We start from the raw sequence: 11,332 nt of genomic DNA, 5'->3' as shown, positions 1-11,332 counted from the left end.
TTTGTGAATATGAGATGGTTAGTGTGAGCGGTTCCTTTGGTCATTCACCATTCTCCCTGTTCCTCAGCCTGGAGGTGCTAGCTCTGATAGTCCTCTATCTCTTTCCCGACAGGAACAGCAGGAAGATTCTGTGTGTGGGGTGGAAGGGGGTCCTCAGTGATTTTGCGTGACCTCTTCAGATAACGTTCCTGGTAGATCATGTCAAGAGGGTGGGGGGGGGGGGAGGGCGAGAGACGGAGTCTCTAGTGATCCTCTGTGCTGCTCTTATGGTCCTGTGGACTGACCTCCGATCCATTTTGCTGCAGCCACCATATCACACTGTGATGCAGCTGGCCAGGACGCTCTCAATGGAGCTCCTGTAGAAGGTTGGCTGGTAGTCTTGCCCGCTTCAGTCTTCTCAGAAAGTGCAGTCAATGTGGGACCAATATTAAGCCCCCTCAGTCCTTGTGACATTCCTCACAAAATATTTTCTGTGCCCCTTTCCGTCATAATGACATCCTGTGATCAGAACCTCTTCCCCTCGACATATCCATGCTATTTTTCTCATCCTCTCCCTTTTATGGCCATTTCTATATTCTCACAACTCTCTAAATGTCTTCCAATTAGGTCTATGAATGGCTCTATTATATTTGTGAAGTCTCTGTAGGTCTTATCCACACAGAAACATCTATTCAATTCAGTTCCTTTCTAATTTTAAAGACCTCCCTTTTGCTCCAGAGGGAAATTCCACATCCTGGTCAGTTTTGTCCTGTTAATTATAACCCCCTCAGTTCTGGACAACACCCTTAAGATCTAACAATGACCAGGGCTCGTGACTTCTGTTCAACGAAGGGGAGGAGTGAGTACATTGATGTATTCATAGCTTCTGGAACTAGCGATAGTGTGGAGAGACAGTGAACACCGCCAAAAAGCCAAATTTCTTCAAGAAAGTGCACAAAATTATGAGGGGCACAGATCACAAGCAGGTTCTTTCCACTGAGGTTAGGTGAAGCAGAAAATGAGAGGGCATGGGTCAGAGGTGAAATGTTTAAGGGGAACCTCTTCACTCAGAGGGTGATGAGAGCATGGAATGGGCTGCCAGCTGGAGAGGCGAACGTGGGCTCGATTTTGACATTTAAGAGAAATTTGGATTTTTATGTGGATGGGAGGGGTGTGGAGGTCTGTGGTCTGCAGGCAGGTTGATGGGACCAAGTGGAATAGTTTGACATGGACTAGATGGGCTAAAGGGTCTGTTCTATTTGGTGTTTGCTGTGGTTTTCAAGCTTTTTCTTTCCACTCACAGAATCACTCCTCTAGACCCAATTGTTACTGAAATATTTTGCTTGAGAAAAATTGTCATTGGCCCATTTCCTTTGGAGTTATGAAACCTTGCACATAACGAGTCAATTAGGTACGATTAAAACTGGTTTTCAAACTTTTTCTTTCCACTCACATATGTATGTGAGTGGAAAGAAAAAGTTTGAAAACCACTGTCCTTGTTGGAAGGGACAAGCCTTGCGGTCGCTCCTCTTGGTGAGCCTCGCCCACTGTGTTGCCTGATCCCCTTCAAATCTCAAGTCTTTTGATCACAGCATCTACAAGGTGGCAAAATGCCCCAAGGTTCTTTAAAGGAATTATCCAATCAAAATTAGAATTATTCTGTGAGAGAGCCGGGTTCTAGTATGACATTCAAAAGACATCTATGTGCCTGTATGAATGTTAGAGCTAATCTGTTAGACAATTTGTAAAAGAACCCCTCTCACTGTACTTGGCACAATATAGCACTAAACCTTGGATAAGAAGGGCTTACATGGACCAAATGCAGTCAAATGGGACTAGCCTAAAACACCACCTTGGAGAGTACGGCCTTTTTTCATTCAATTCAGTTAATTTACAATAGCATCATATTTTTTCGTGAGAAGTACCTGTTCATCTGCTGCAAGGATTTGGGCATGTGTACATTATAAATGAAAATCATTATCATTCTCCCAACTCTCTGTGCCTGAAAGAGATGTTATGATGTTTCCTAAGAAAGATGACATCCCAGTGGTGCAGATGACCCTCAATATGGCTTGGGAAAGTCCGACGGAATTGTTGCCCCTGAATCAACAATAGAAAGACTTAAATCCAAAACCTCAAGGTTCCTTTAAGTGTCTTGCAATAAAATACATCAAAAATGTAATACACATGATAAACTTCAACTTCTGACTTCTGCAAGGTGAACGAAGCTGCCATGAGTATTGCCCCCAACAATAGGAGAAAGAGAAGCAAAAGTGAGAGTTCGTGGATTCGCGTCTAGTGCTCCCGCAGCTGTTTAATCCAGCGGGAATCAGATCCAAACCTCCAACACGATCAAAAAGCCCTTCAGGAGCCCTCCTTGACCTCAGCACCCTCTCGAATCCCAGATTTGATGCACTTCTGACTCAAGTACCGAGACTGGTCAGCTGGCTGACACATCACAATAAAAGACTGACAAGAATGTTTAATTGTGCAATGAGTACTCTGCGCTAAAAGGCCTTGGCTGTTAAACCGAAACTGGCAAAATCCCAGCATTCCTGACCTATCATAATATGGAAAAGACCTTCACAGTGTCAGCTTGTGGCAATCACTCTGCCAATAAAAATGAAAACCACATGTATCCCATAGCACTTTCACAGAGCTAAAGATTGGGTGCAGGAAATAAACAGATGATTAATTATCAGATATTTTCTTTGAGCTGGACAACTCATTTGGCAGTGTTGAGTGGCAAGGTTATATAGAATGACTGCTATGCAAAATTGGCCAGTTAAGAAGATTTATGAGGATGGTGCCAGGACTTGGGGGGGCCTGAGTTGAAGGGAGATGTTGAGCAGGCTGGGGTTTTATTCCTTGGAGCACAGGAAGATAAGGGTGATCTCATGGAGGTGTACAAAATCACAAGAGGAATACCGGTAGATTGCGATCTTTTTATGCAGAGCAGGGGAATCAGAAACCAGAGGGGATAGGTTTCAACATGATGGGGGAGAGATTTAACAGGAACTCAAGGGATAACTTTTTTTAATATGCGAGTGTAAGGAACAAGCAACCAGAGGAGCGGGTACTACTGTAACATTTGGAAAGATACATGGATAGGATGGGTTTAGAGCAGTGGTTCTCAACCTTTTTCTTTCCACTCACACACCACCTTAAGCAATCCTTTACTAACCACAGAGCACCTAGACACATGGGTGCAAGAAAAAGAGGGTTATGGGTGTGAGGTTGGAAAGGTGGAGTCGGCTTCCATAGGCCAGCACAACATCATGGGCTGAAGGGCCTGTGCTGTCATTTTGATTTAACTTAGAAACACAGCACTCTACAGACCCTTCAACCCATGAGCCCACGCTCCCAAATGCACCAATGAACCTAAAAACCCCTTACATTTTTGGGAGGAATCCTACAGAGGAAGGAGGTAAAAACTCAGAACCAGATCGCTGCCACTGTAATATAGTGTTGCACTCACCACTACATTAAATGTGCCCCCCTACGTTCTAAGTCACTCTCATCTGAAGTTGACCTGAAGCAATAAGGAATGGACACAAAGTTCCAGCCAATTAAAAAAAGTTTAAAAGGAACATCTTAAAGACTAAACTTTTGTCCAAGCTTCTGCTCTCACATCCACATTCTCTTTCTCCATCTGTGTTAGATTGTTTTGATACTGAATACTTTATTTAAGGTGCTAGCTAAATGCATAATGTTCAATAATAGACGATAGGTGCAGGAGTAGCCCATTCGGCCCTTTCGAGCCAGCACCATCATTCACTGTGATCCACAATCAGTACCCCGTTCCTGCCTTCTCCCCATATCCCTTGACACCTCCATCTTTAAGAGCTCTAACTCTTTCTTGAAAGCATCCAAAGAATTGGCCTCCATTGCAGAGCTTTCCACAGATCCACAATTCTTTAGGTGAAATAGCCTACCCCTTATTCTTAAACTGTGGCTCTGGTTCTGGATTCCCCTAACATTGGGAACATGTTTCCTGCCTCTAACATCTCCAATCCCTTAATAATCTTATGTTTCAATCAGATCCCCTCTCATCCTTTTAACTTTGTTTATACAAGCCCAGTTGCCCCATTCTTTCAACGCATGACAGTCCCAGCATCCCGGGAATTAACCTTGTTAACCTACACTGCACTCCCTCAATAGCAAGGAAGTCCTTCCTCAAACTTGGAGACCAAAACTGCACACTATACTCCAGGTATGTTCTCACCAGACACCAATACAAATGCAGAAGGTCCTCTCTGCTCCTATACTCAACTTCCCTTGTTATGAAGGCCAACATGCCATTAGCTTTCTTCACTGCCTGCTGTTCCTGCATGCTTACCTTCAGTGACTGATGAACAAGGATACCTAGATCTCATGGTACTTCCCTTTTTCCTAATTTGACACCATTCAGGTAGTAAACTGCCTTCATGTTCTTGCCACCAAAATGAAACCCAACCTGTCCAAGTCACCCTGCATTCTCATTACATTCTCCTTACATTTCACATGGCCACCCAGCTTTGTGTCATCTGCAAATTTGCTAATGTTATTTTTAATCCCTTTTATATTTATATTTAATGTTATATTTTTAATATAACATAATAATGTTATATTTAATGTAAATAGCTGCAGTCCCAGCACAAAATCCACTTGTCACTGTCTATATCCAGGCTACCGTTTGAGGGCCAGTCGCTAACTCCCATCAGGTTCTTTTTGCCCTTACAATTTCTCAGTTCTATCCATACTGACTCTACATCTCCTGATTCTTTGTCACCCCTTGCAAGGGAATTTCACTCCTCACTAACAGACCCACCCTACCTCCTCTACCCACCTGTCTGTCCTTTTGATACAATGTGTACCTTTGAATATTCACTTCCCAGCCCAGGTTCTCTTGCAGGCAAGTCACTGTTATTCCTACATCATACTTGCCAATTTCCATCTGAGCCTCAAGCTCATCCATTTTATTTCTTATACTTCATGCATTGATATGTAATACTATAAACCATTACTCCCCTCCTCTTTCACATTGATTCCATACTCTCCGATCCCTTCCTGAGCTTTCTTCCCCGTTAATTCTGTTGTTTTTCTTAACTTTTCTTATTCTCTCTTTCCCTTTAACTCCATTCTACACTTCCGGTTCATCTGCTACCCCCACTACTTAGTTTAAATACATCTGTGTAGCAGTAGTTAACCTGCTTGCCAGAATGCTGGTTCCCCCACCCCCCCCCCCCATACAATTCATCCTTACCCCAAAACAGATCCTAGTGGTCTAAGAATCTAACTCCCAGCTTCTCACACCAGTTCCTCAGCCACACATTCTGGTCTCCTATCTCCCTGTTTCTGCCCTCACCAGCAGGACGAACTGGAAGCGAACCGAACTGGAGGCGACCACTCTGGAGATCCTGCTTTTCAGCTTTCTTCCGAGTTCTCTGAAATCACGCTGCAGAATTTCTTTCCTCTTCTTCCCGACATCATTTGTGCTCACATGCACTACCTGGTCAACAATTTAAAAATTTCCATTGTGCTTTGTGGTTTGTAAGGTGGTATGTGAGTGAAAAGAAAAAAAACAGTTGAAATCAACTGGATTAGAGGGATCTGGGCCAAATGCAGGGAGATAGGACTAGTGTGGTGGTACAATTTGGTCAGCATGGGTAGGTTGGCCAAGCGGCCTCTTTCAGTGCTGTACAACTAAGAAATCAAAGTATACACAGGGTGATGGAAAAACAAAATGATATGGTTTTTCAGAGCACTATGCAAGATATGGGTAAAGTTGACCGATTACCCAAAGGGTGGCACAGTTCGTGGTTAGCGCAACGTGTTTACAGCGCCAGCTATCAGGACATAGGTTCGAATCCTGCGCTGTCTGAAAAGAATTTGTGTGTTCTCACAGTGTCCATGAGGGTTTTCCCAGAGGCTCTGGTTTCCTCCCACCATTCAAAACAGACTGGGCAGGGTTTGTAGGTCAATTGGGCAGCACAGCCTCGTGGGCCGAAAGGGCCTGTAACCGTGCTGTACATCTTGACATTTTTTTAAATAAAGGGATGAGAAGTAATAAACGATTGGCTGAAAGGGACTGGGATAAACAAGGACCTAACTTTAGACCTCTGTTTTAAGGAGATACAGTTACTTATTGCTGGCTGCTTGCAAACATTTTAATAATTACTTGGATAACTCTATTAGAGCTCAGTAAATAAACTTGCTAGACATCCAGCCAAGGGAGTTCAGACATTGTTCTCTTCAATAGCTTTCTCACACAAGATCAGATGTAGTAGGAGGAGCAGGGGGAACCCAACAACTGCAAATGCTGGAATTAAAGAGCAAACCACGAGCTGCTGGAGGGACTCAGCGTCCTTGGGGATCAGTCAATGTTTCAGGGCAGGACCCTTTATGGGTACTGAGGAGGGCATTTGAGAGTGCATGAGGTGATGGTCAGAGAGAGCATCACAGATCTTCCTTCAGAGAGAAGGAAAATTCTAGGAATCGGGTATAGGTCAATGAGTCTAGGCAGAATAACAAGATAGATGGCCTGAAGGGCCCGTTTCCATCCTGTGGTGTTCTACGATTGTAGATGTACCTCGGGAATCATCACTGGAGAACAGAGAAACACAAGATCTGCAGGTGGTGGAGTCTGGAGCAAACCACGAGCTGCTGGAGGAACGCAGAGGGTCAATTGGAAACCTTTCTCCCCACAGGCGCTGCCTGACTCGCTGAGTTCCTCCAACAGGCTCTTGGTGAGGAGCAGGACATGGTTATTTGGCCCCTCAAGTTGGGCAGCATTTTTAGCACAATGCCATCATAGTGCCAGCGACCCAGGTTCAAAGAGTTTGTATGTCCGCCTCACGTCTGCTCGGGATTCCTACCACCCTTCAAAATGTTGCAGGTTCATTGGAATTTTTGGGCGGCATGGGCTCATGGGCCAGAGGTCCTGTTACAGTGCTGGATGTTTAAAATTTCAAAGAGTCTGGTGGTTAAAGATAGTGTTTGGCCTCAAGTCCTGGCCATGTTTCATGACCCCCAGTTTCCCTGGCATCCCCAAAGTAGCCCCTTCACCCATTCAACAGTTCAGTCATTAAATTCAGTTGCACGAAACTGCAAGAAAAGGAGAATGAGGAAACAAATGGTAAAACTAAACAAAAATGGGAACAAGATTTAAATATAAAGATAAAAAAGGAAACATGGGAGAAATTATGTTCTGGAACAATGAGAAATACAATAAATACGAGGCTACGTATGATACAATATAATTGGTTACACAGACTATACATTACACCGCAAAAGTTAAATAAATGGGACCCAACAGTATCTGATAGATGTTTTCGATGTAAAAAAGAAATGGGAACAACAATTCATGCAATCTGGACATGTGAGAGAGTAGAAAAATTTTGGGATGATCTCAATCAGATATTAAATAAAATAACAGAAAACAATATACCAAAGAATCCAGAGATCTTTCTCCTAAGTAACATAAAAAACAAAGAATTTGGAATTGATTTGGAGGATACACAAAAAAGATTTGTTAAGATAGCCCTAGCCGTAGCAAAAAAATGTATTATGTCAACCTGGAAATTGGAAGATAATTTGAAAATACAACAATGGTATATAGAAATGAATAAATGTATTCCATTAGAAAAAATAACATATAGTTTAAGAAATAATATTGAAATATTCGAACAAATATGGGAGCCTTACATTAAATACAATAGCGAAAACCTACCGGGGACAAACATTACCTAAGTTGATGGAAGGAGAAGGAAAGAAAAGAATGGACTCAGTAGAATTTCCGGTGTATTTTTGTTGAATGACAACATTGTCTGACTGGTTTAATGCAACCTAGATTGTATACCTAAAATGGATGAGAGGGGGGGGGGGGTGGCTTGGGAGGAGGGGGGGGGGGAGAAAAAGTCACTGTATATGTGTGAAAAAGAAAAAGTGTATATCATGGCTAATGTGATTTATGGTGTGAAAAATAAAAAATAAAAAAAAATTAAAAAAAAATTCAGTTGCACGCTGAAGCCAAAGCTCAACTCTCTGAAAGACTCGCATTTCCAGTCTCTTTTGGGTTCCCTCTAACCCCATTCTCTCGACAGAAGTCTGCACCCTTAGTTACATCTTCCCTCGTGTCTGTCCTGTGGAAGGTCACAAGCATTCATGGAAGATTCCTTCCAAATTTCTAACCCAGACGGGAAATCCAGGGAAAGAAATTGCTCGCATCTTTAGACATCGTACCCTTCCCACATTCCTGATGACAGGCTCTGGCCAAAACGTCAACTCCCTTTTGCTTCCTATGGACGTTGCCGAGTTTCTCCAGCACAAGGTACTGCAAGGGATCTTTGCAAGGTTTTCTCAATCTTTTTCCCAATCTTATTTTTCTGAATTGTGCCTTTTGCCTACTTAACTCTGTCCTCATGCATTTCAAGACAATGTTGGTATCTCTGAATTTACACGAGTGCACCCAAGTTCCTTGATTCAAATATATGTCGTCATTTTTATTCCAACCAAGAAGAATGTTAAGTTTAAACCTACAACACAGTAATAGACCCTTTCAGCCCAATTACATCCAACTGACCTAAAACCACCAGCACGTTTTGAAAGGTCAGAGGAAACTGGAGCCCCTGGGTGCAATCCACGCAGACATGAGGAGAATGTACAAACTCTTTACAGACAATGCGGGATTTGAACCATGGTCCAGGTCGCTGGCACTGTAACAACGTTGCACTAGCCGTGCCGCCCAATTTCCCAGATTCCCTTCACAGTAGGCTCCGAGTGCTCAATGGCTTGAATGATCTCTGATTCAATATGTTCCACCAATGGAGAGGCCACTGATGATGTATCTGTGACCGGAAATGTTAACTTGTTCCTCTCTCCACAGATGCTGCCCGACCTGCTGAGTGTTTCCAGCATTTCCTATTTTCACTTCAGATTTTCAGCACCTGCAGTTTCCCTCCCACCCACCCCAATTTACATTCAGCCCATTGATCAGCTAGTGTAAGCAGATCACAGAGAATTTAATTTTAAAAAAATTTAAATTTAAACATACGGCACAGTAACAGCCATTTTGGCCCACGTGTCTGTGCCACCCAATTAACCTACACCCCAGGTAGATTTCAAACAGTGGAATGAAACCGGAGCCTCTGGGAAAACCCATGCAGACACAGTGAAACACATACAAACTACTTACAGACAGCGTGGGATTCAAACCCCGTTCCTGGACACTGGTGCGTAAAGGCATTGCATTAACTACTACGCAGACCGGGCCACCCCAAGAAGGGGTGGGGTGGGGGAGGAGGAAGAGAAAGAGAGAAAAATAAATAAATCACAGTGTTAGAGCACTTACAGTGTAGCATGGTGCATTACAGGCGTAGTATGCAGAATCTATCATCTTTTTAAAAAAGGTTTTAAGTTGCAAGTTATTTAATTAGAGTTCAGTTTATTGTCATGTGTACTCTCATGTAATTCTGGATTGCATTCTCAGTCTACAATAAGAAACCAAATCTTAAAATTGGAGGCACCTTCACTTGTCAGTTAAATTTATGACCATCACACCAGACGAGTAATGGTCAAAGGTCGCCATGTGTTCTCCCCTCCATAGCTCTACCATCGACTCCATCTCAACAACCATCTGAGATCCCGGCTGCTCTAACATTCTGGCCTCCCATTCAGCCCCCACTGCAATTGCTCCACCGTTGTTGGTCAACCCTTCCGCCCCAAGGTCAAGAGCTGCCATTCTCAACCTTTGTTTGACTTTGGCCCCTTCAGGACTCTGCTCAAAGTTTACGTTTGAAGCAGTCAAGTCCAGTTGGTTTCATTCATGCTGCTCTCCTACCAACTACATAAAGCAAAAAAAATTACGATTTCAATTCGTGGACCCCTTAAAGGTGCTGTGGCCCTTATTGAAAATGGCTTTTAAAATTCTCTCTACGTCTCCTCCATCACTGCAGAGCACAGCAACAGTGTGACCAATGCACTTGTGAGCTCAGATCCAGCAGTGTCAACTGGGATATTGAAATCGGATCATTAAGGAAAGTTGTCATGAAACAGTCATTGTCGTCAAAACTCAATGTGCTTCAAGGAAGGAAATAAAGTATCACAGCATGGAAAATACCTTCCATTTACACCCACTCCAATCCCATTTTATTCCTCCCACTTCCCCATCAACTCCCTTCAAATTCTATCATTCGCCTGCACACCAGGAGCAATCTGCCATGGCCAATTTATCTCCCAGATATCTGGGATGTTGGTAGAAACCCACATGATCAAAGGGGGAAACTGCAAACCCCCACGCAGATGTCACCGGAGGCCAGGATTGAACCGGTCGCTGGAGCTGTGAGATAGCAGCCCTACTGTGTGCCCTTCTCTGTCACCCAGCAGTTGAAAAGATTTAGAGAGTGTGCAGAAGAGATTTATCGATACATTGCCTGGATTGACGAACATATTTTCCAAGGTAGGACTTTTTCTCTTTGAAGTAACAAAGGGTGAGAGGTGACAATAGAGTCACGCAAGATTATGAAAGCCATAGATAGGGTGGACAGCAACATCTTATCCAGGGTAGCAATGGCCAATACCAGAGTGAATAAATGAGTGGAGAAATGTTTAGAGACATCAGAGGCAAGTTTTACAGAGAGTGGTGGGTGTGAGGAGCGCATTGTCAGCTGTGGTGGAGGGGGCTGGTACGGCAGGGATGTTCAAAAGACTGTTAGATACTCATGGATACAAGAAAAATAGGTTGTGAAGTAGGTTTCCAATAGGTCAGCACAACATCGTGGGCTGAAGGGCTGTACTGTGCTCCAATTTTGATTTGATTCAGAGACACAGCACAGTAACAGGCCCTTCCGGCCCATGAGTCCACGCCGCCCAAATACGTCAATTAACCTACAAAGCCCATATGATTTTGGAAGGTGGGAGGAAACTAGAAGTCCCGGAGGAAGCCCACACAGACACATGGAAGAGGTACAAATTCCTTACAGACAGCACTGGATTGGAACCCGGATCGCTGGATTGGAACCCGGATCGCTGGATTGGAACCCGGATCGCTGGATTGGAACCCGGATCGCTGGATTGGGACCCGGATCGCTGCCACTGTAAATAGTGTTGCACTAACCATTACACTAACTGTGCTGTTTTTATGTTCGAGGTAACTCTCCTCACAAGTTGACCTGGGGTAATGAGGAATGAACACTAAGTTCCAGACGATAGGAAATATTTCAAAGACACTCAAAGCCTAACCTGTTGTCCAAGCTTCTGATCTCCCATCCACATCCTCTCTTTTTCCCATCTCTGTTGATACTGAACATTTTATTCAAGGTGCCAGCTAAATGCATCAGGGTTGATTAAACCTGGTCAACAATTAAAAACTTCC

The sequence above is a fragment of the Narcine bancroftii genome, chromosome 12, assembly GCF_036971445.1.
Source record: "Narcine bancroftii isolate sNarBan1 chromosome 12, sNarBan1.hap1, whole genome shotgun sequence".
NCBI lineage: Eukaryota > Metazoa > Chordata > Chondrichthyes > Torpediniformes > Narcinidae > Narcine > Narcine bancroftii.
This window is presented reverse-complemented; position numbering follows the sequence as displayed.